We start from the raw sequence: 24641 nt of genomic DNA, 5'->3' as shown, positions 1-24641 counted from the left end.
GCCTGTAGTCCCAGCTACTCGGAGAGGCTGAGGCAGGAGAATGGCGTGAACCCGGGAGGCGGAGCTTGCAGTGAGCCGAGATTGCGCCACTGCACTCCAGCCTGGGCGACAGAGCCAGACTCCAACTCAAAAAAAAAACATACATATACTGTCTGATTCAGCAATTAAGCTTCTAGAAAGCTCTTTGCTGTTCTGCCCATACTAGTAAACAAAAGCAATAATTTAAATATTTATTAATGGGAGAATAGTTGAATGAGTTTTGGCACAGTCCAATCAGTGGAATAGTCTGCATTTACTGAATGTAAAATGATGTTTATTTATATTTGTTAATGTGAAAATAATGTATTATATGTGAAACAAATAAAGTAGAATTTAAAACAATGGTTTTCTTATGGCCCCATTTTTGTTAAAGCACTTATACTTTTATGAAATGGTCAAGAGATGAAGCAGAGAGAAGGAGAAAGAGAGAAAGAGAGAGGGAAAGAGAAAGAAGGAAAGAATATCCTGTATACTGGCAGCCCTTGCTTGGTATGGTAGTGTGACACTGTAAAAATGACTACACAAATTGTTTCTTACTATCTAAGTTATATACAGAAATTAAATACTAGTAAACCTAGTACAGTCATGTGCGGCTTAACAATGAGAATACATTGAGAAATGCCTCCTTAGGCAATTTCATCGTTGTTTGAAAATAATGGAGGGTACTTACACAAACCTAGATGGTATAGCCTGCTATACACCTAAGCTGTATGATATAGACTATTGCTCCTGTGCTACAAACCTGTATAGCATGCTACTTTACTGAATACTGTAAGCAGTTGTAACCCAATAGTACATATTTGTGTGTCTAAACATAGAAAACGTAGTGTGTTGCAGTACATGGTAATGGTACGATGGCTATGATGTCACTGGGTGACAGGAATTTTTCAGTTCCACTATAATCTTATGGCACCACCATCATTGCGGTACATTGTTGACCAAAATGTCATTACACAGGGCGTGACCATGTCTATTTAATACCCTCTAATATAACACATTAGAAGCATTAGGAATTAAAGTGTTTTATTTATTAATAAAAATTATAGGTCGGGTGTGGTGGCTCATGCCCATAATCCCAGCACTTTGGGAGGCAGAGAAGGGAAGGTTATTTGAGGGCAGGAGTTCGAGACCAGCCTGGTTAACACGGCAAAACCCTGTCTCTACTAAAAATACAAAAATTAGCCAGGCGTGGTGGTGCATGCCTGTAATCCCAGCTACTCGGAGGCTGAGGCACAAGAATCGCTTGAACCCGGGAGGTGAAGGTTGCAGTGAGCTGAGATCGCACCACTGCACTCCAGCCTGGGTGACAGAGCAAGACACAGTCTCAAAAAAAAAAAAAAAAAAATTATGAAGAGTAGTTTAAATAGTGCCTGCCTTCGGGTCATATAACTTATGATATGGAGCAAGCATCTTTTCTATGCCTTGGCCAATGGTCATATTCCCTTTAAGTTTGGATGGGCTTCCAACATGAAATCCTTTGTCCTTTCAATGTCATGAAATATCTCTGTGAGTTTCTTTAATTCAAGTATTTTTACTGGCATCACAGTCTCTGGGACATCTTCGTCCTTCCTGTCACAACTACACTCCTCATTCATGTCTATACGCTTGCCTCCACTAAGCTCCTATCCAGTGGCAACAGTACCAATGTTCCCAGAGTTAGCTATTTCTTCTATAATTCCAATTACATTCTATTCGAATTGCACTTCCGACATGATGAGTTTTTGGTTTTTTGCTGATATTTCACTTTATTGGTCAATTCTCTCTTTCAATTATCCATTTTTATAAAATGTTACATGGGTTTATCACTGGGAGACACAGAGGCAACACAGCTATAAGCTTTGCTGTCTGTGTCTGAGCTGAATAACAAGTGTGCAGTGACTAATTACCGACAGACTTTGAAAGAGGTGTTGTCTTTGGTTACTGATTTTTGAGGTGCATATGTTTTGTGCAAAGGGATTGGTGGACAGAAGAGCGAGAAGTAAAGTTTGTAGCTCATGCAATTACTCACAGTTAACATAATGCAGTAACTGAAATTTCGACCATCTTAATGGGGGACTGACTTATAACAGAACTATGGTAACAGAAAGTTTTGCATATCAGAACCAGGCATGTCAAGGACTGCAAGCCTAAGAAAAGCCTGGAGAAACATGCAATAAAATATAAAGAGGAAGTGGCTGTTCCTGGGTCTTACATTTCCGGATAGCTGTATTTTGTGTTTTTTAAAACATTCTTATTTGTATTTTAATATTTCCTACAATTAATATGTATTATTTGTACAATACAAAATAAATAACATTGAAGAAAAAATTTAGTACTTGCTTTACTTCTATAAAATCCAATTAATTTTGATGTGAATCAATAAACCTAATTTGATTCAGATAACTTGAGGATAATTTAGTTAATAAAAAGTTTTAAATCATTATTTTAACCTTCCTCACTGTGAAATTAGTTTTGATTTGAATGAGTCCATTGGATTAAATTAATTTGAAGAGAAAATACTCTATTACAATATTTAGTCTTTCTTTTGAAGAACATTGATTGATATGTTTCTCCACTTATTCTTGTCTATTTTATGCCCGTTAGTGATATTTTACAGCATTTTTCATATAAGTTCTCCATATACCAAAGAAGTGTATTTTTCCTACTGATACCATAAATGGTGATCTCTCCTTTCTCATTAGATTTTTGCAATAGGATAGCTATTGATTTTGTATACTTAATCATATTAGTTGTCACCATACAAAACTCTCTTGTTAATACAATTTATAACTAAAGTAGACACATACTTAGTATGTCTATTGACAATCATAATTACTCATACGATGGGTAAACTTACCCTGTTCCCTCGTAAGGCTTATGTTTCTTTTTTCTTTTTTTTTTTTTTTTTGAGATGGAATCTTGTTCTGACCCCAGGCTGGAGTGCAGTGGCTTGATCTTGGCTCACTGCAAGCTCCGCCTCCCGGGTTCATGCCATTCTCCTGCCTCAGCCTCCCGAGTAGCTGGGACTACAGGCGCCCGCCACCACGCCTGGCTAATTTTTTGTATTTTTGGTAGAGACGGGGTTTCACCGTGTTAGCCAGGATGGTCTCGATCTTCTGACCCCGTGATCCGCCCCCCTCGGCCTCCCAAAGTGCTAGGATGACAGATGTGAGCCACCCTGCCCGGCCAGGCTTATGTTTTAATTCTGAGCTGAATCCCATTCTCCTTTTCCACTCAAATATCCCCCTCTGTCCTGCCTCACCAAATTTCCTCTTCTACTGTATCATTCCTGTCATCATACAAACATCCGGTAAACTCACTCATATTAAAAATTAGATGAAATAAAAAATAAAATCCTTTTAACATTCTATATTCTTTCCAACTTCCATCTGCTTTCTCTTATCTCTTTTGTAGCAAAATTCATCAGAAGAGTAGTTTCTACCTGCTTACTCTCTCTCCTTGTGCAGAAAAGAGTTCATATGAGAAGCCTGACTTTAAATGGCCTGCTTATAATGGAATTTGGATTTCAGGAGAGTCTCCACCCACCATTAACCACAAGCGTGGTTCATTGTATACAAACTGCTTACATAATCAATATGGTTCATATCAAGACACCTACTGTCACTCTGGGAGTTTGGAATTTTGGTATGCATCAGTCAAAGACTGTCCACATAACCAGTGTCCGATAAAACCTTTGGGTTGTTTGACTCTAATAAGATTCTCTAGTTGGTAAAATTTCTCACAGCTCATTGCTGGGGGAATTAAATATGTGATTCTACTGAGAGAGAACACTTGGAAGCTCATGCCTGATTTCCCCCTAGACTTCACTCCTTACATGTCTTCCTTTTGCCAATTGTGTTTGTTTTGTGTCCTGTTCCTGCAATAAATCATAACTGTAAATACAATTATATGCTGAGCATTGTGCGTTCTCCCTGAATATTGTGATCTTGGGGACTCTGTTACAGTCCTCACTTCCCATTCTCTTTTGAGCCCATTTATTAAGCTTTTCATTTCAGTGTCTCTGTGGAATTCACTTTTATCAAGGTCGTAGTGACCTCCAGATTGTCCAGTCCAATGGCCATTTCCCAGTTCTCATCTTATTCTATGTTCAGCAGCATTTGAATCAGGCCATCATTTTCTTCCTTTTGAATTACTTTTGTTCCTTGATTTCTAGGGCAGCACATTATTCTGGTTTTCCTCCTATCATATTGGCATGCCCGTTTCAGCTTCTTCTTCTGGATGTTGCTCTGCTTCCCGAACTCTACATTAGAGATGGCAGTTTGGTTGGCATGATGGGGCTCAATTACAAATTTTTTTTTTTTTTTTTTTTGAGACAGAGTCTTCCTCTGTCACCCAGGCTGAAGTGCAGTGGTGCGATCTTGGCTCACTGCAACCTTCGCCTGCTGGGTTCAAGCGATTCTCCTGCCTCAGCCTCCCAAGTAGCTAGGAATAGGCATGCACCACCATGGCTAATTTTTGTATTTTTTTGTAGAGATGGGCTCTCACTGTGTTAGCCAGGCTGGTCTCAAACTCCTAACCTCAAGTAATCTGCCCACCTTGGTCTCCCAAAGTGCTTGGATTGTAGGTATGCACCATCACACTTGGCCTGAAAGTCTAATTCTGATGGCCCAAGAGAAGAAGAAGAGAAATTAAAGGCAGTATAGAGAAAGAGGAGACTTTTTTTTTTCACAAAGCTTTACTACAAAGGGGAACAAAACTGACATACTACCAGAAATGGAAATTGGAACCCAGAAAACATTTTTTTTGTTGTTTGTTTGTTTGTTTTGAGACAGAGTCTCGCTCTGTCACCCAGGCTGGAGTGCAGTGGCACAATCTCGGCTCACTGCAAGCTCCGCCTCCCGGGTTCACGCCATTCTCCTGCCTCAGCCTCTCCGAGTAGCTGATACTACAGGCGCCCCCCACCACGCCCGGCTAATTTTTTTGTATTTTTAGTAGAGACGGGGTTTCACCGTGGTCTCGATCTCCCGACCTCGTGATCCGCCCGCCTCGGCCTCCCAAAGTGCTGGGATTACAAGCGTGAGCCACCGCGCCCAGCCCAGAAAACATTTTTAAGTTGTGAGAAATTACGGTATGTTTGAATATTGAAGGGAATGATTCAATTGTGAGGAGGGTAAAGACAGGATGCAGGAGACAGAGAAATTGCGAATATCCAAGGCACAAGCAGAGGGTTTATCTTAGATGGGAGGAGGAGAAACTTTATCTTTAATTAACAGAAAAGAAACCAGGATGCATGGGCCCTTTTGCTTCTAAATTTGTTAAAGTGGTGGGAACTTAAAGAGTGTTTTAGGGTGCTTCTATTTTGGCATTAAAATAAATGAGTTATGAGCTGAGAGTGGAATAAAAGGCACGCTGGAACTTTAAGGAGCAAGAAGCCTATGGAAGTAAAACAAGCTACAGAACTTAGCGAAGGATAAAACATGGGGAGTGAGGGTTGCATAGATTTCCACTAATCTCTCGTGCTCCTGATGGAAATCTTTCCCAAAATTGATGTCAGTGAGATCTGCTTTTTGACTAACAAATTTGTTAATATTAATTTATCAATATCACTAATATCAGTTTATTTTTTCTTAATACTGCTAGTGTGCAACTTACCTGAAGGCATATGCAGTATTTTGTAGGCCAATTTAAATGCATTCAGAAGGATTAAGCTCTTCTACTTTCATTGTACATCATTTGATTTAGACCTGACTTGGTATGATGCAAAAAGAAATATATATTTAATCTCTTCCAGGTTCCTGGCACAGAGCTTCTAAAATCCTTTAGAAGATGGTAGGGAGTGAGGAACGTCTTTTGTTATAATATTTTATGTTAGTCCTTGGCTTCTTATAGAATAGTTTCTAAGACTCTTGGAATCTCCAGAGAGAAATAAAGGTGTATTTTTTTATGCTAATGAGATGACTGATGGCAGAGGTTCCTAGATAGCTTTAGGAACGGGGCTGGTCACCAGAAAGACCAAGACATGATTAGAGAGTTAGAACTTTTAACCTTACTTTCTGACCTCTGGGGAGGGGAGAGGGGTTGGAGACTGGCTTAATCACCAGTGGTCAACGGCTTAATCCATCATACCTAATTAAGCCTCTGTAACCCTGAAGGATGGATTTCGGAGAGCTATCAAGTTGGTACAAGAGACCATATGCCAGGAGGGTGGCATATTCCAATTCCATAGGGACAGAAGCTCCTGCTTTCAAGATCTTTTCAGATCTTGTGCTATGGACTTCTTCTGGCTGTTTTTCTGGATCCTTGATAATATCTTTCGTAACAAACTGGTAAACATAAGTAAATATTTCCCTGAATTTTGTGAGACATTCAACAAATTATCTAACCTGACGTGGGAAGTCTGGGAACCCTTAATTTATAGCCAGTTGATTAGAAGTACAGGATGACAACCTGGGACTTGCAGTTGGTGTATAAAATTGAGAGAAGTCCTGTGGGACTGAGTCCTTAACTGGGGGGGTTTCTACAGTAAATCTGGGTAGTTAATGTCAGAATTCAAACTCAGTTGGTGTCCCCAGAGTTGGAGAATTGGTTGATGTCTTAGTCTGTTTTGGCCGCCATAGCAAAATACCACAAACTGGGTAATTTATAAACAATAGAAATGTATTGCTCACAATTCTAGAGGCTGGGAAGTGAAAGATCAAGGTGTCAGCAGGTTTGGTGTCTAAGGGCTCAATCTCTTCTTCCAAGATGGTGCTTTGTTGCTGTATCTGCTGTACCCACATGTGGTTGAAAAGCAGCAGAGCAAGAGAGCCCTCCCTTTAACCCAGCATCCTTTTATAAGGATGCTCATTCCATTCGTTAGGGCAGACCCCTCATGACTTAATCACCTCCTAAAGGCCACACCACCCCTCAATAGTGTTGCACTGGCAATTATATTTCAACATAAATTTGGGAGGGGATACCATCATTCAAAGAAGTGGTTGGTATGAAAAAGAAACCTTACAAATTTGGTGTCTGATATGTTGTAAATAGTAGATAAACTGTTTTTGTTGTTGCTGTTTGTTTTTGTTGTTTACCTGGCTGGGACAACATTCTCAAAGATTTTGAATTTGAGGGGATTTGTAGTGAGTATGCAAGGATAGAGGAAGACACTTGTATATCCAGGTCTGGAGGTCAGAGAGTTGACCTGAACTGTTGCTAAAACTCGAAGTCATTTGCTTGTAGGTAGTCCTTAAAACTCTCGAGTTGTAAGACTTCAGCAAGTCTAAAGTGGGAGAGTAAGTGCCTTGCTGACCATTTACATTTACTGGCTGGGGAAAAGAGAATGAATCTGCAATAAACTCAGAAAAAGATTCTGAAGAAGTAGATGGAAAACCAGAAAAGTATGGTTTCTTAAAGCAAGGGGAAGATAGTACTTTAAGAACGAGGGGACAGTTAACAACTTCAAATGGGGACTGAGGCTTATATTTGATGACTCGTGAAAAAATAATCTTTGGATGTGTGCTCAGATAGACCATTCACGACAAGAACAATTTTTTTTTTAAGTACAATTTCCATTTTATTTTTCTCCAGAGAATAGTCTGTCTTCAGTCTTTAAGAACTCAGCTCCTTACATGGGCTTTGGTGGGGGACGTGGGGCAGCACCCGCAGGTCTAAATCGGGGTGGGGGTGTTCGGTCCTTGCGGGCTTCACGAGATCGATTCCTGACTACTTTGCTGTGAATTGCACAACTCACACAGTAATGTATCTTCACATACAGCTTGGGAAGCACATAGGCATCGAAGACGCTCGCTTCAGAAATGTCCCTGACTGCTGCGGCCTCCACTATGTTTCGAATGACGAATTTCTTAACGGCCTTGTCCTTGGGCACACATCAGGCACAGTTAGTGCAGTGAATAGGCTGCACGTGGCCGCGGCCCTTTTTGGCACGACAGTTGTTCCTTCTTTTCTTTGTCATCTTGGAGGCACGGACCGGAGAGCGACAAGAACAATTTCAATGAAGTCACAAAGAAGAAAGAAAAATTGAAACACATTGTGCTTTTATTCTTCAAAATGAGATGCTGCTACCACTTGGATACACAGAGATCCAAGGTATATGGAGGCCAATGTAAACAATTCTTCAGGAAATCCACGAAGTTGACAAGAAGGAGAGAGATAAAAGGTGGAGGGAAGATGCTGGTCTGAGGAGAGTTATGTTTTAAACGAGAAGACTTAAATTATGTTTTAAATGAGAAACTTGGGAAGAATTAGATTTAGAGTGTAAATAATAAAGCAAAAAAGTTTAACTGTCGGTATAATACTCCTGAGAAGCTGGGAAAGGATAGGAGTTCAGGCATGGGTTGAAGTCTTGGCCATGGCTGGGAGGAGAGACACTGCTCTCCTTGAAATGGAAGAGGTTGGAGAGGGAATGAATGCAGATGGGCGCAGATCTGATATCCCTTCGCTCCTCGAATGTATTTTCAGTAGTAACTTTGAGCCAGGCACTGTCTGAGGTGCTTGAGATGCATCGGTGAATAACAGAATATAAGATCTTAAAGGGCTTACACATTAAAAGGTAATGTCGCTGCACTTTTCTCTGAGAAGTTGAAGGTCAGGCTATTGATAGGAGGAAGTTGGCAGGGAGTTGGGAAGGCCCAATGGGAAAATGCAGAAGCCTTGTCATTGAGGACCAGACAGAGAAACTTGACAGGATTTTTCAGGCATTGTTGAGGCCGTTTTGAAGCTGACATCTTTGCCTATATAGGAAAACCATTGTGTGAACTGTCATGAAACTTTCCTGCTTAGCTTGGCTCTTAAGACATGACTAGAAAAAGCAAAGAGGAAATGTTAGCTAAAAAAAGACTCTCCTGCAGTTAAATTTATTTTCCTCCCTTTGTTTAGATGCCAGATTTTATTTCTAATACCTGTTTATGTTTTATTTCCTTTTGTGCAGTTGACAACAGATTATCTACTGAATTAGTGTGTTCGAATAATTTTCTCTTTTTCCTTTTTATCTCCAATATTGTTTTTATCTTGATTAGTTCAACTCTAATTAACTTTGTGTTCATTTTAGTGCTTTTTACCCTCAGCTTCTTTTCATGAATACCTAATTAATTTATTTTAATTTTTCTTGCTTAATAATAGAAAGCATTTTAGACTATACATTTTTTTCTGAGGACAATTTTAGATTTATGCAGTTGATTTTGATACATAATGTTCTTTAATTTATAAAATGTTTTTAATTGTACTCTTTAATATTCTCTTTTATCTCCTCTCCAAGAATTATTAAAAACAAGGTTTTTGGATTTCCAGTTAGTTAGATTTAACTATGCTTATTTTATCCTTATTGTATTTTTAGTTTTATTATGGTATGGTGAAAGCATGTAGGTAGGCTGGGCGCGGTGGCTCACGCTTGTAATCCCAGCAATTTGGGAGGCCGAGGCGGGCGGATCACGAGGTCAGGAGATCGAGACCAGAATGAAACCCCGTCTCTACTAAAAATACAAAAAAATTAGCTGGGCGTGGTGGCGGCGCCTATAGTCCCAGCTACTCGGAGAGGCTGAGGCAGGAGAATGGCGTGAATCCGGGAGGCAGAGCTTGCAGTGAGCCGAGATTGTGCCACAGCACTCCAGCCTGGGCGACAAAGCGAGACTCCGTCTCAAAAAAAAAAAAAAAAAAAAAAAAAAAATATTGAAAGTATGTAGGTCGCACAATTCCCACATGATAGAATTAATTAAGGTTATATTGATATCTATATATGCAATTAAACTTCGTAGCCATTCCACTGATAGACATTTAAAAATAATGTATTTTGTTTATAGGGTAAAAATTTAGATAACCATTCCTTTGAGTTTCTAATGTATGCAAGGTTTTATATTAGGTACTGGGAATGAAGGGAGAGCAAGACAGGATTTCTGTATTCATGGAACTTATGTTGTAGTCTGAAAGACAGGAGGAAAAAGCACATGTCTACTAAAATATTTACAAGCCTCTATAAGTGTTTTGAAAGAAGAAAGGAATAAATGCAGAGACTAAGCTGCACTCAATTTGTATAGGGTTGTCTGGAAAGGCTGTCTAGAAGAGCTGACACTCTGGCGGAGTCCTAAACAACTACGAGCTGCTGGCCAATTAGAGCTTTGAAGAGAGATCATTTGTTAGAGGGAGACTGGCAGAGGAAAAGAGATCTGGGGATACTGGCAAGGGAGTGATTCTATTGAGAAGTCATAGACAGAGAGTTGGACAAGAGAGAATAAAAAAGTTATGGGGTCCATATTTTGGCAGTCTCTGAAGAGTTAAGGAATTGTAGCAGCGAGGGGTTATGAGTTTGTGAGTGGGGTAGAGCAAAGATGGTACACAGAGATTAAGATGTTTAAAATTAAGATTTCAGAAGTAGTGCAGTTTCTGATGATGACAATATCTAAGATGTGACCAGTGGACTGGGTGACTAAGTTGGACTAGAGAAAAGACATTGATGGTAAAGAGGTAAGGATCCAGCTCTCTGCAGTGCTGGAGAGTTCATCTATGTGAGATAACTGTAGAACTTCCTTCTGGCAGAGATGAACACCAAAAGCCAAATCAAGTTTATTGTCTATATTATTCAGACTCTCTCTATTTCAATTAAATTTTATTTAACTGATTTTTTGATTCTCAGAGACATGTTAAATTTTCCTACTATGATTGTGATTTGTGCTTTACACAGCTGATTCTCCCTATTTAAGGTAGCTATGCACCATTAATATGGTGCAAAGACAATTAGCAAACACTGAAACATTGCTCCTAGGGGAAATGTTGTATTAAGTTCCTGCAAGCTTCTGGTCATATTTTCATCAACTAACCAATATGCAATCGTGTTTTACATATGCTCCTGCTTCAAGACATCTTAGCTAATATATATATATATATATTTTTATTCATTAATATTGAATGGCCAATGGCACTATAACTCATGCATGAACAAAGCTTATCTTACACACATATTTTCTCTATAAGGCACATTAAAGCCTTCTTTTTTTTTTTTGAGACGGAGTCTCACTCTGTCGCCCAGGCTGGAGTGCAGTGGCACAATCTCGGCTCACTGCAAGCTCCGCCTCCCGGGTTCACGCCATTCTCCTGCCTCAGCCTCTCCGAGTAGCTGGGACTACAGGCGCCCGCCACCACGCCTGGCTAATTTTTTGTATTTTTAGTAGAGATGGGGTTTCACCATGGTCTCGATCTCCTGACCTCGTGATCTGCCCGCCTCGGCCTCCCAAAGTGCTGGGATTACAAGCGTGAGCCACCGCGCCCGGCCGAGCCCTCTTGAGCTTAGAAGCACTAGACACTAATCTTGGGGGCCACTTTAAACAGTGAGATCAATAAGAAAAAAGCAGCCGCTTTTTTTTAGCTAGCATTTTAAATTGTTTTCAGCATGAGGGTCAGTCTGATTTTGTAATTTTCAGTAGTCCCAGTAAGAGAACTGGGCATTTGTTTTTAAAGGCATTTAAATTTATAATAAGTTTATGTATTTTTCATAACTTCTATAAATTAATTCATCTCATTTTGCTTTTGTGAATTTCCTATTCACATCCACTGCTTTTTGTTGTTGTTGTTATTTTGTTCTTTTAAACTGGAAAATAGTACCACCAGTACTCTAAGAAACGTCCTGATGATATTTTCACTTACTGTGACCTCTGGTGGCTAATTTACATTTCAGAACCATGAGTAAGATCAAGATGGACACCAGCCCCACCTTTCTCTGCCCAAGGAGACCTATTGAACAAGCCCATTCTTGCCTTCCAGCTCTGATTCTCAGAGTTAAGTAATGTTTGTTTCATTCCACTAGATTCTCTTCTATTTCCTAGGCAGTCTGGTCTGCTATGAATTTTAGTTTTATGCATGTTTCCTTCAATTTAACATTCTCAATATTAAATATATATCTTAGTCTGAGAGCTCCCAAAAGCAGACCTTGGGATGAGGATTCAAAGGCAAATATTTATTTGAGAGATGATTCCAAAAAGCTGGATCATACATCAAACCAAACTCTATTTGCATTATGAAAAGAATATAAATGTAGATGTCCAGGACAGAGAGATTATAGTCAATAAGAATTGGGTTCTACGTAATGGTCAGATAAATGCTTAGTCCCTTAGGCTGCTATAGCAAAATACCATAAATGGAGGAGTGGCTTATAAATAGCAGAAATTTATTTCTCACAGTCCTGGAAGCTGGGAAGTCCAAGATCAAGGTGTCAGTATGGTCAGGTTCCAACTTCTTGCTGTGTCCTCACTTGGCAGGAGGGGCGAACGAGCTCTCTTGGACCTCTTTTATAAGGGCATGAATCATATCATGAGGACTCTTCCCCTGTGGTCTAATCACTTTCCCAAAGGGCCCACCCCCTCATTTCATCACCTTGGGGATTAGGATTTCAACATATGAATTTGTCGGGGGCAGAAACATTCAGACCATAGCAGATGCCAAGGACAAAGGGATTAATGAACAGCATTCTGTTTTATAATCACCAAGGTAATAATAATAATAATTAATACTTATCAAGCATTTACCATGACATTTTATTAAATTTAATTGATTTAATCCTCAAAAAAATCCAATGAGTTAGCTGTAGCAAAAGAAAGAAAATAAGGAAGGAAAGAAGGAAGGAAGGCAGGAAAAAAGGAAGGAAGGAAGGAAAGGAAGGAGAAAGGGAGGGAGGGAGAGAGGGAAGGAGGGAGGGAGAGAGGGAAGGAGGGAGGGAGAGAGGGAAGGAGGGAGGAAGGAAGGAAAAAAGAGAGAGGAAGGGGGAGGGAGAAAGGAAGGAAGGAAGGAAGGAAGGAAGGAAGGAAGGGAGGGAGGATCAAAGGCAAAATAAAATATGCATTTAATACAAGTGAATTTCTAAATTTAATGTTTTATTTGAAAAGAAAGAATTGCAATTCAGGTCATATACACAGACCTGGTTGATGGTCTTTGGTGTGTCTGCAGAACAAAGAGGAGGTTGGAAATGTTATATTATAAAAAGGAGAATCACTACATACGCCTCTTTCAGAAAGTTCATTAGCACTGGTAAAATTTGTGGGGAGCTGGGAGGCTCTGATCGGTGAGTGACTCTGGTGGGTAAAACTAGTCTTTGTGTCGCAGCCCCTTGTTTCAGAAGCCATTAGATAAAACTGGTTTCAGGTTACAGTAGGCAGTTTTAGCAGCCAAGATTACACAGAATTACAGTCTTAGAGCACTGTTATGTGCCCTGAATGCTTTTCCTCACTGGCTTCTTGACTCTGCTTTGGTTGACTGTGACAAGAATGACCCAATTTCGTCTGATCAACTTTCATAGAAGGAAGGAAAGAAGAAAGGGAGGAAGGAAGAAAGGAAAACAGGGAGCTTAGAGAAAGGAGGGAGAAAATAAGAACAGAAAAAGAGAGAAAGGTAGAACCTGGATGTAAGCCAGATTTCTCTTTTCTTCATTCTAACACCCCAGTTGACATAAGGGATTTATTTCAGGAGCACATTATGAGATCGAAAGGCAATTCCATTAGAGTGTATGGGTGTGTGTTTACTTGTAACAGCTCATAAATCTTTGAATCTACACATGGAGTGTGTGAGGTTTTTCTTCCACATCTCCCCTCTCAGGTCCCATATTACAGAAGCTAGCATTTTCTTTTAACTTTATATCTTTGGACCAGACATAGATGTAACTGTTAACTCTCCCATAGTCTTTTAAGAGTTTCTTGCTCTCGGAGGCTTACTCCATGTTTAAAATAGACCTAAAATAATAATCAGGTAATTTTTCTACCAATAAAAGGAAGATGATCTAAAAGATCAAGATAAAATGAGGGTATATGAATACAATTTTAGAAGGAAGTGATTTGCTCTTTTTATTTTAAGCATTGAAGTAGAAAGATAGGTAGAAGAAAGAAATCACCGAAGGAAATTAAAATAGGGACCAAGGAAGGGCAAGCGCATAACAACCAGCTTAATTATAATAATTTCTAGAAGCTCACTGTAGGATGATTTTAAAATATTAATTGGATCGCAACCGATCTGACCTAGTATGTCTTAAGTAAGTAGCTTGGTTAGCAATCAGTCTGAAATCTTGAAGACTGTCAAGAGAGCATCTGCAATCTGTTATTAGTGGGGAAAATATAAATTATTCTGAGCCATGGAGTATGTGGTTGTCACCGAGTATACCACTATTAGATATTTTAGAGGGAATAAGACAAATGGCACAATTAGGAGAAGCAAAACCTTGTAATTTAAGAAAACCTTGAGATGGATTTTTCATTTCGTACACAGGCTAATAATTAAAGTCTAATATATAGTCTTTATTTTGTTTTTGTGTTTTGATTTCTCACGTTGGCTGGTGGTTACTGTCCTTGGCCTAGATTAACTTTTTCCTCCTGTGAATAAACATGAATTATCTATGAGGCACATTAGTACTTAAAATGACCTGCAGTCATTATTTAGTCAATTCCTGTAGCACAACTTTAAGCTTTTTCACAAAATGAGTGCAGTGTGTTTGTATGGGTTTTTAATTGATTAATACCTTGCCATTTAAAAAATAAGGATTTAATGTAATTAAGTTACTTCAGATGGTTAAAAGCAGCGCTAATTAAAGTGTGGTCCCTAAACCCGCAATGTCAGCTTTACTTGGGTGCTTGTTGTAAATCAGAATCTCAGGCCTCACCCAGATGTACTAATTCAGAATCTCTGCTAGGCGAGGCCCTAGAATCTGCATTTTAAACAAGCTCTCCAGGTGATTCTTACGTACAATAAAAGTTTAAGGCACAGGACATTAGAACTGAGTCTGCAAACATTTTCTGTAAATATTCATAAATATTTTGGACTTTGTGGACCTAAATGGGCTCTTTATAATGACTCAGCCCTGCCACTGGAGGAGTGGCAGCCAGCGACAATGGGTATAGCTGTGTTCCAACAAAACTATACTTCCAAGAACAGACTCTGGGCCAGATTTGATGCATAAGCCATAATTTGCCAACCCCTGGGTTATAGCCTGGAGTGTCAGTTGTTGCAGGTTTTAACATTCTGTTTGGAAGTTTGTAGATGGAGGTAAGAACTACTATTACTAAGTACCTATTGTGTACACGCCATCTCATATTTACCCAAACAACCTAACTACCATTACCACAACCCCAAACTACCATGACCAGCCATGCAGGTTATACACTGAAGAACAATAGTTGGTGGAATTTGGAATTATACAGTACACAACCAGGACAGCATTGTGTGGGGGCCGTAGGTTGGCATTATTATCTTCATCTTACAGGTAAGGAAACCAAGAATCAGAAGGATTTAAAAATTTGCCCAGAGATACATTGGCTTTCAGTGTCAGAACCAGGATTAAACCTGGATTTGTCTGATTGTGGAGGCTGTGCTCTATCCACTCACTCTCTTGAAGACAGGTAACATAACTGACCCTGGCCATTGGCCATATGTATTTATGGTCCCAGTCACAAATGAAGAAATTTGCCACTGGATATTGGAAGACTGAGGAAGAAAGAAAGAAAGAAAGAAACTGGCTGGGCACCGTGGCTCACGCCTGTAATCCCAACACTTTGAGAGGCCGAGGAGGACAGATCACTTGAAGTCAGGAGTTCAAGACCAGCCTGGCCAACATGGCAAAACCCTACCTCTACTAAAACACAAAAACTGGCCAGGCGTGGTGGTGGGTGCCTATAATTCCCAGCTACTTGGGAGGCTGAGGCAGAAGAATTGCTTGAACCTGGGAGACGGAAGTTGCAGTGAGCCAAGATTACACCACTGCACTCCAGCCTGGGCAACAGAGTGAGACCGTGTCTCAAAAAAAAAAAAAAAGAAGAAGAAAGAAAACATGTACCAATGAGAGGTCTCTCAAGGAAACATCTTCAACAATAAATGAAAAAAAAAACTCTCAAAAATTGCTTTGGGTCAAGATAGAGATTAGTATTATAGCAGGATGATAATAAACTCATTCTATCAGTTAGTTATTGACACATAACAAACCATCTCCAGACTCAGTGAATTTGTTATTACTCTTCTGTTCTTGGCTCAGCTCACTGATGTGTCTGGGGCTAGCCATGGGTGGGGCAGCAGCTCTGCTGGTCTTTGCTGAATTCTCCTTCATGTATAAGGGTTGGCAGGCTGTAGACTAGTCTGGGATGATCTCAGCTGTGACAACTGGACTCTCTTCCATGTGGTCACTCATCTCCTCACAGGTTAGCCCAGACTTTCAGTTACGGTGGCAGCAAAGTTTCAAGGGCGAGCAAGCAGATGTGTGTACATCTTGAAGCTAAGGCTTGAAACTGGCACACCATCATCAGGACTGAATCTCCTCCAATCGAAAGATATAATCTATTTCCCCACCTCTTGAGTTTGGTCTGGCCTTGTGATTTGTGTTGGCCAAAATATTGCAACAGAAATGATGGTGAACTAGTCTAAGCACAGCCTTCAGGTGGTCTTGACACCTGCCCAGTCACTATGCCCAGGCTAGCCTGTTGAAGGTGAGGTGCCACATGCAGCAGAGATGATTGATGTTTATTGATTCGACAGACATCTCCAGAAGAGCACTGAGAAGTTGTCAAGATGTAATTCTTACCTGCAAGAAATCATGGACCTGTGGGTAAGAGAGCTCCATAAATAGATACATGACAATCCAATATGATGCATGTTGACATAGAGCTGTGGAAGTACAAAGCTGTCAGAGAAGAGGGTGTGATTTACTTTGCTTTGAGAAACTGAGGGTGGCTTTTCAGAGCTGTTTCCTGGACAAGGGGAGTGAAATTTCAAATAGAGTAAATGACATGTGCAAAGGTGACTCGGTTCTAAAAAAAACTGATGGGCTTAGGAAACAATAAGTCTGGAATGAAGGAAATTTAGGAGCCTCTTCAAGTTCCAGGGTAATGAGCGCCTCACTTTTCCCTGTGTTTATCTCAGCCTTCAGGGTAGTAACTGCATACTTCAGATATTAATTCTCTGAATTACCTCAACCTTAGAATTGGCAATAACCTTGAAACTGCAATATCTGGTTTTAGCTCAGTGCCCTCGTTGTGCTCTTTCTGTTTTCTAATCTGGTTACAAAAGTTTCCTTTGTTAAATCCTCTCTGACAATACTTAATGTAGATTATTTTTTCCTAACTAGAGCTGTCATCTAGTTTTCCAGGGAAATGATTCTGAGACTTACAGGAAAATCAGGAGGACAGTTTTGAACAAGGAGTAGGTAGGGAGAATAGGAGACTGAAAGAAATGGAAACCAGGACACTAATGGGATTTTGTCCAGGATAGAGTCATAAAGCACCTTAACCAAAGCAGGCGATGGGAGAGAATATTCACTCCGGCCCCAAATGAAGAAGCCATCTTTGATCCTTCTTTTTCTCTTTCAACACCCTCCATGTGCTCTCCCTCCTCCCCACACATGATTGCATTAGCAGGTACTTTCAGCTTTCTGTTCCAAATCTGACAATGGTTCATCACATCTGCTGCAGCAATTCTAGTCTAAGCCAATACCACTCCTAGGCTTTTTGGCCACAAAAGCTTCCCACTTTCTCCTGTACTCACTCGTTTCCCATATAAATCCATTATCCAGACAGCAGCCAGAGTCATTCTTGGAAAAAAAGATAATTCATACCATACTGCTCCCTGTTTAAAACTCTCTGAGCGATCCCCTGGTAATAGAGAGAAAATGGAAGGCTGCCCATGCACTGGCTTTGCCTGCCTCTTTGGGGTCATCCTATACCTCTCTCTGTCTTTGCCATTGTCCTCCATCCCCACTGATTTTCCTGTTCCCTGACCTGACTGAGCCACGTCCTCCTCTGAGCTTTTTTCCCCCTGCCTAGAACTCTCTCCTGCTCTGTATCCTATGGCTATTTTATTGACACATCCCTTCAGCATGTGTATATCTGATGTCAGTAGGATGCTTTCTTAATGTTTTAAAGAAGTTAACTTCTGTTTGTTTTCATCATTCTGGTCTCAGTTCAGACATCATTTATTCAGAGCGGCCTGTCTTCTCTTTCCTTTCTGATGTAGATTCCACTTACCTTGTCAGATTCCATTATATCACTGTTTAATTTTCTTCATAGCATATATCTGAATAATGCCATCTCCTTTCCCAATTTCCTTTCTTCCTCCCTCTCTCCTCCCTTTTCTTTCCTTCTTCCTTTCTTCCTCTTTCCTTCCTTCTTTCTTTTTTCCGTTTTTCTTCCCTGTTCTTGTTTTTGTTTGTTTGTTTGTTTTTGTTTTTGTTTTTGTTTTTGTTTTTGTTTTTTTTCCTGGCTTTCTTCACTATCATGTAATCTCCACATAAACACCCGAAGGACAGCGACCTAGGAAAACGCAACAAGCAGTTTCTGAAGGGATGAGTGAACAGTTTGAAGAGACATTTTTGAGGTAGATTCTACAGGTTCTGGCAACTATTTGAGTATAGGATAAAGGAAAAACAGGGGACAACTTCTAGATATCTTGTTAAGATCAGGCTGCTCATGGTGGTTGATAGATGACAATACTATCAACCAGATCAGGACTATCTTCAGAGAGTACATTTTGGAGAGAAAAAGATGAAATTGATTTAGGACTATTAGAATCTAATATACTCTCCAGGATACCTGGGAGAGGTCCGCTGCAGAGTGAAAATTTGGGTCTAGACCTCAGGGAAGCGGGGAAGGCTGGAGACAAAAGCATTCATCATCATCATGATAGACAAACATCTATGCAAATCTTTATAACTTGGCAATCTGTTATAGCATGTACATTTATAAATATAAACATTCAATTATAAATATATTCATAGATATATAGAGATATTGGTATGCAAACATATTTTATAAATATAATTGTAAAAGAGTTTTACATTCCAGGACAACAGAAAGAGAGCATAGGCCAGATAGAAAAAAAAAAAAGATAGGTTTTTCTTTTTATTTTAGAGATTTTAGAATCCTTTTGGAATTTATTACTTTGAGGCTAGTTCCAGGATATTTTTATGTCAGCATTCTAACATTTGGTATTGTAATAAACAGTTTGCATTTTTGTTACTTTGTTTTTATGTCCATTTCTTGGTCCTTCTGAGAATCTGTAGTTTTAAGTCAGGGATGTTTGAGTGGAATTAGTTCAGCAATCCTACTTGTCTCCTCTGATTTTCCTGCCAAATAAATCTTACCAGATCATATGCAAATTGATTTAAAATCCAAAGTGATACATGTTACATTTGAATGTTCTCATGGTAGAGTAAAAAAGCCTTCCGTCTGTTTTGACCTTGAGTGTTAGAGAAAGAGACATTCTTTATTTCACTGTTTGGAGAGGACATTGGGGTAAAATAACTACAGCTACCCTTAAATGAGCCACTTTATCACAGGTCTTTAATGCATTTTGATATTTCTAATGTAACATAGTTTTTTCCTAATAAACTTGTTACAAGGAGTTACCACCTGACATGTGTCAACAGTCAGGTAAGAACCCTTCAGTGTGGGTACGTTCAGTGTCAATAGGTTGCATTCTTAATGTTTTAAAGAGGTTAACTTTTTTTTAGTACACCGAATACTTTTCTTGAAATAGATTTTTATAACTAATTTATTTGAAAACTCTGATTTTCTACATTGAATTCAGCAAGTGTTTACTTCCTGTATGTTAAACAATGCACTGAGTATAGCAGAAGGTGGAAAGGAAAATGACACCTAGACCTCAGCCTCCTAGACTAAAAATACAAGTGTCTGAGTCACCGCAATACAAGGTATGCTACAAATGCATTATAATTACCACGCTTATATTATCTCCATCAATATCGGATTTATTCAGCAATTTTAGAAGTATTATTATTCAGAAAAGGAAGGAGGAAGAGAAAAAATAACATTGCAATTAAGAACACAGGCTGTACATCCAGATTTTCTAAGCTTGGAGTTTGGCGTATTAATCAAAGTATCATCTTTGCTGGACCAAAGATTCATGAGGTTCCAGAAACTCAGCACAGTGTGATTTCACCCACATGCCACTGTTCAGTGTGAGCGAGGAGGATCTTCTGGCTCTCTCTGCTCAAAGAGGTGACTCAGAGGTCCAGTCGCTTTTCATGGTATGGCTTTGCCATCTTGGGGCCACTTGCTTCTAGAGAGAGAGAGAGAGAGAGAGGGAGGGAGAAAGAGAGAGAGTGAATAAAAAACCATGCTTCAGAAAGCAGGGATTAGGCCAGATAAGTGACCTTCATCACTTCTGGCCACATTCCATTGGCCAGAATCAGTCACTTGATAGATGAAGGGCAGTTGGAAATAAAATCTTCCTATGACAACTGGAAGCAAAATTAAAGAATTTAGTTAAATATGACATCATCTTTACCATACCCGGCTCTACCATTTATTAGCATATAAGATACAAAACTTTCTGTTGCAGTTTTCTCAGTTTTCTAAAATGGAGATAGTAACAGTACTAACTCTGACCACATAGGATTGTTATGAAGATTAAGTGAGGCAGTGTATGTAAAATGCTTTAAAGAGTGCCTGGCACCATATACACCATGGAATACTATGCAGCCATAAAAAAGATGCGTTCATGTCCTTTGAAGGGACATGGATGAAGCTGGATACCATCATTCTGAGCAAACTATCGCGAGGGCAAAAAACCAGACACCGCATGTTCTCACTCATAGGTGGGAATTGAACAATGAGAACCCTTGGACACGGGGCAGGGAACATCACACACCAGGGCCTGTCAGGCGGTGGGGGGTTGGGGGAGGGATAGAATTAGAAGAAATACCTAATGTAAATGACGAATTAATGGGTGCAGCAAACCAACATGGCACATGTATACATATGTAACAAACTTGCAAGTTGAGCACATGTACCCTAGAACTTAAAGTATAAAAAAAAAAAAAAAGAGTGCCTGGCGCATAGCACTATTCAAGTGAGCTATTCCTACTTTATATGTAAATAAAATTACTGGAAAGGAGATACGATGGTCCATAGGATTTCAGAGTAGAATGAGATCATCTTTATGGCGGGGGATACGTGGTAGGCATAATGGTCCCTCAAAGATGTCCACATCCTAAATCATTTAGCCCATGAATATGTTATGTGACATGGCAAAAGAGATTTTGCAGACATGATTAAGGCTATAGGCCTTGAGACGGGGAGCTTATGCTGAATTATCTGGGTAGGCTTAACCTAACAGAGAACATTCTCAGCTGGAGGCAGATAAGTTGCAACAGAGAGGAAGTCAAAGAGAATTGAGGCTTCAGAACAGCTGGATTTGATGATAGAGGGTTCAGGGACCTCAGTAATACAACTGGAAGGAAATGAATTCTACCAACTAATCAAAAGAGCTTTAAAGTAGATTTATCCCCAAGAGACAAGAGCTAGTTTGGGCAACAACTTTTCCATTTGTCTTCTGTGAGATCCCAAGCAGAGAGCCAAGCCAAGCCTGCCTGAATTTCTAACTACAAAATTGTGAGATAAATGTGCGTTGTTTTAAGTCACTACATTTCTAGTAATTTGTTATGGCAGCAATAAGACACTAATAAAAGGGAGAATCAATAAAGTAGTCATGATAGAAAAGACACTTGAACAGAGACTTGATTGACAGGCACGGTTTTCCTACTTGAATAAAGTGGGAGGACTTTCCAGATAAAAGAAACAGCGTTGAGCAGAGGAACAGGGAAGATAGGGTGGGAGTTTATTAGAGTTGAGTTCCATGTGATATTAGGAACTTAGGAGCAATGATTAAAAATTGGTAGCTTGGGCCGGGTGCGGTGGCTCACGCCTGTAATCCCAGCACTTTGGGAGGCTGAGGCGTGTGGATGACAAGGTCAAGAGATCAAGACCGTCCTGGCCAACATGGTGAAACCCTGTCTCTACTAAAAATACAAAAGCTAGCTGGGCGTGGTGGCGTATACCTGTAGTCCCAGCTACTCAGGAAGCTGAGGCAGGAGAATTGCTTGAACACAGGAGGCGGAGGTTGCAGTGAGCCGAGATCGTGCCACTGCACTCCAGCCTGGCGACAGAGCGAGACTCTGTCTCAAAGGAAAAAAAAAATTGGTAGCTTGGAGTTATGGTATGGAAACCTTTAAATTCCAGGCCAAGGAGTCTTTCCTAAATTCCACAGCAAATGAGGAACCACTGCTGGATTTTGATTGGAGAAGTGGTGTGATCAGAGACATGCATTAGGAGGTTGTCTGACAGTACACTAGATGGAAGGGGCACAATGACTAGGAGAATTGCTTATGCCATAAGGAGTGAACCAAGATAGTAGCTTTGGGAATGGAAAGGTGGGCACTTAGGGGAGACTGTCACTCAAGAGAGACTGTGTGAGGTTTAGTTCTCTAGAAGCGGGCCCTAAGGTGAGGCTACATGGGCAAGTAATTATCAGAGCATTGCTCCCAGAAGTCAGTAAGGTTGTGGAGCAAGCAGGACGTGGAAGGAGGAGAAGCCAAGCAAGAATGTGCTTTCAGGGCAAGTGCCAGCCTTAGCTTGGTCGCACAAGGAGCTCTGGAGCACAAATTACAGTTCAGAGTTTGTTTGTTTTCAGAAGAGATTTCAATTATTCCATGTTTTTCGTTTTTAAATAAAGGATACAAAAATATAAGCCATGGCTTCTTCCCAGAGTTTACAATCTGGATAGAGAACATGAAAGACACTGATTAACAGAGGCAAGTAATTTTAGGAGATAAATATACACAGATGTGTTTTGCAAAATACAGGTTCTTATACAAATATGTAAGTAAATACTGATTGCATGGTGGTTTGTTTTTATCTGAAAGGGCTTTGAGAAAATAAGAAATGCCATTAGTGGATAAAACTAGCAGTCTACCTAGCCAGACATGCTTTCCAGCAGCACCAATGGACATTGTAGGGAGAACAGGGGTAACTGTCAGATAATTTTTTAATTCACAGATTTATCCCAAGTTTGAAAATACCATGAAGAATCCTAGGAGTGCCAATAATCAGTGAATGGGATATCTACATACCCATAACATTTATAGGCGAAACCCACTCAGAATGCTTTTTGCTGAGGGCTTATGTTTGTTAATAAGCCCTCCTGGTGGTTCTGCTGCAGGTTCAAGTCTGAGAAGCACCAAATTAAATGAGATGGCATTTAAGATGCAGCATAGTGTAATGATTAGGGACACAGGCTTTGGAGCCAGACTACCTGGCCCGTGGGCAAGTTCTATACTGTGAAATGTTAATAACACTCTAACCATGTCTGGCTTCTGCCTTCCTCTTTTTTTTTTTTTTTTTTTTTTTGACAGAGTCTTGCTCTGTCACCCAGGCTGGAGTGCAGAGGCGCAATCTCTGTTCACTGCAACCTCCACCTCCCAGGTTCAAGCAATTCTCATGTCTTAGCCTCCCAAGTAGCTGGGATTACAGGCACCTCCCTCCCCGACCATGCCTGGCTAATTTTTTGTATTTTTATTAGAGACAGGCTTTTGTCATACAGGCCAGGCTGGTCTTGAACTCCTGACCTCTGGTGATCCACCCTCCTTGGCCTCCCAAAGTGCTGGGATTACAGGCGTAAGCCACGACACCCAGCTCTGGCTTCCTCTTTTTTTTTTGCCTTTCCATCTCATACCTTCAATCATTTGTGTCACGGGACACATATAAGTACTTGGGAGGAGATAAATTTTGATGGTAAAGCAAAATCAGAGTTAAAGGCAAATGTTTAACCAATCATATCCAATTACAAGCTACTCAATGAAGAGTTTTAGATTTATAGAGCCAAATATTCTGCACTCCTGAGAAATCTCAGCTTTTCATTCTGTAAATATTTTCATGTTGCATGTAGCGGCCACAAATTAAATAAGTATACATTTTTTAGTGTTGATTTATTACTCAAAGATTTGAGTTAGTAGATGGAAATAAAACATTTTGTATCTATATATGTATTTTTAAATCCATGCATGAGAAAGGAGCCAAGTGTCAGTTTCCAGTGAGGGGAATGTTCTCATGGAGGTGCTGTAAGGTTAAGTCTGTCCACTTCATTTCTTATTCTTTGGCAGATTCCGGGTGCCAACATTGTCTTGTTCCGGTTTAGGAAGCTCATTCAGTGGAACTGCAACGTCCTCCTATGGCAGCCTGTCTTCTCACCAAGCATTGTCGATCAAATCCAAGATTCTTCCGTCTCTTTGTACCTCACTGTTCATTTTCCTGGAGCTTTAACCTTGTCAGATCTGCACCTGCTGCACCACTGCACCAGCTTCCTCTGAACCATACCCTCAGCATCACATGACTCACACACTCTTCTCCCAGATCCCTGCACGTAGGTGAACTCATTTGCTCACATGGAGGGAAAGTCTGGAGAAGACCTCGTTTCTTTTCTTCTTTTCTTTTTTCTTTTATTTATTTATTTATTTATTTATTTTTTGAGACAGAGTCTTGCTCTGTCACCCAGGCTGGTGTGCAGTGGTACGATCTCAGCTCACTGCAACCTCCACCTTCTGAGTTCACGCCATGTTTCACTAAATAGCGATAGGATTATAGGAAGAATTTTAAAAAATTCATGAGTGGGGAAGTTCAATAATTGAAATGAAATATTGACTGGAGAAGCTCAACAGCAAATTTGACCTGGCAGAAGAATCAGTGAACGTGAAAATCGGCCAATTGAGATTATCCAGGTTGAGAAAAACAGTTTGGCAGTTTCTCAAAACTCAAACATAGAGTTACTATACAACATAACAATTCCACTCCTAGGTATAAACCCAAGTGAATTGAAAACATATGTCCACATGAAAATTTGCACATCAATGTTTATTG

General features: G+C 40.0%; 2 pseudogenes across 1 annotated transcript; both read right to left on the bottom strand.

Moving 5' to 3' along the window:
- Positions 1-7508: 7508 nt before the first annotated feature.
- Positions 7509-7933, bottom strand: LOC100584853 (annotated as a pseudogene). The gene has a single exon (XR_001116473.1). The product of XR_001116473.1 is annotated as a 40S ribosomal protein S26-like (transcript).
- A 15874-nt stretch (positions 7934-23807) lies between these two features.
- On the bottom strand, positions 23808-24031 carry LOC100588303 (annotated as a pseudogene).
- Positions 24032-24641: the final 610 nt, after the last annotated feature.

The sequence above is a fragment of the Nomascus leucogenys genome, chromosome 11 (assembly GCF_006542625.1).
Source record: "Nomascus leucogenys isolate Asia chromosome 11, Asia_NLE_v1, whole genome shotgun sequence".
Taxonomy (NCBI): domain Eukaryota; kingdom Metazoa; phylum Chordata; class Mammalia; order Primates; family Hylobatidae; genus Nomascus; species Nomascus leucogenys.
Note: the sequence above shows the minus strand (reverse complement) of the source record. Positions and strands in the feature narration are given on the sequence as shown.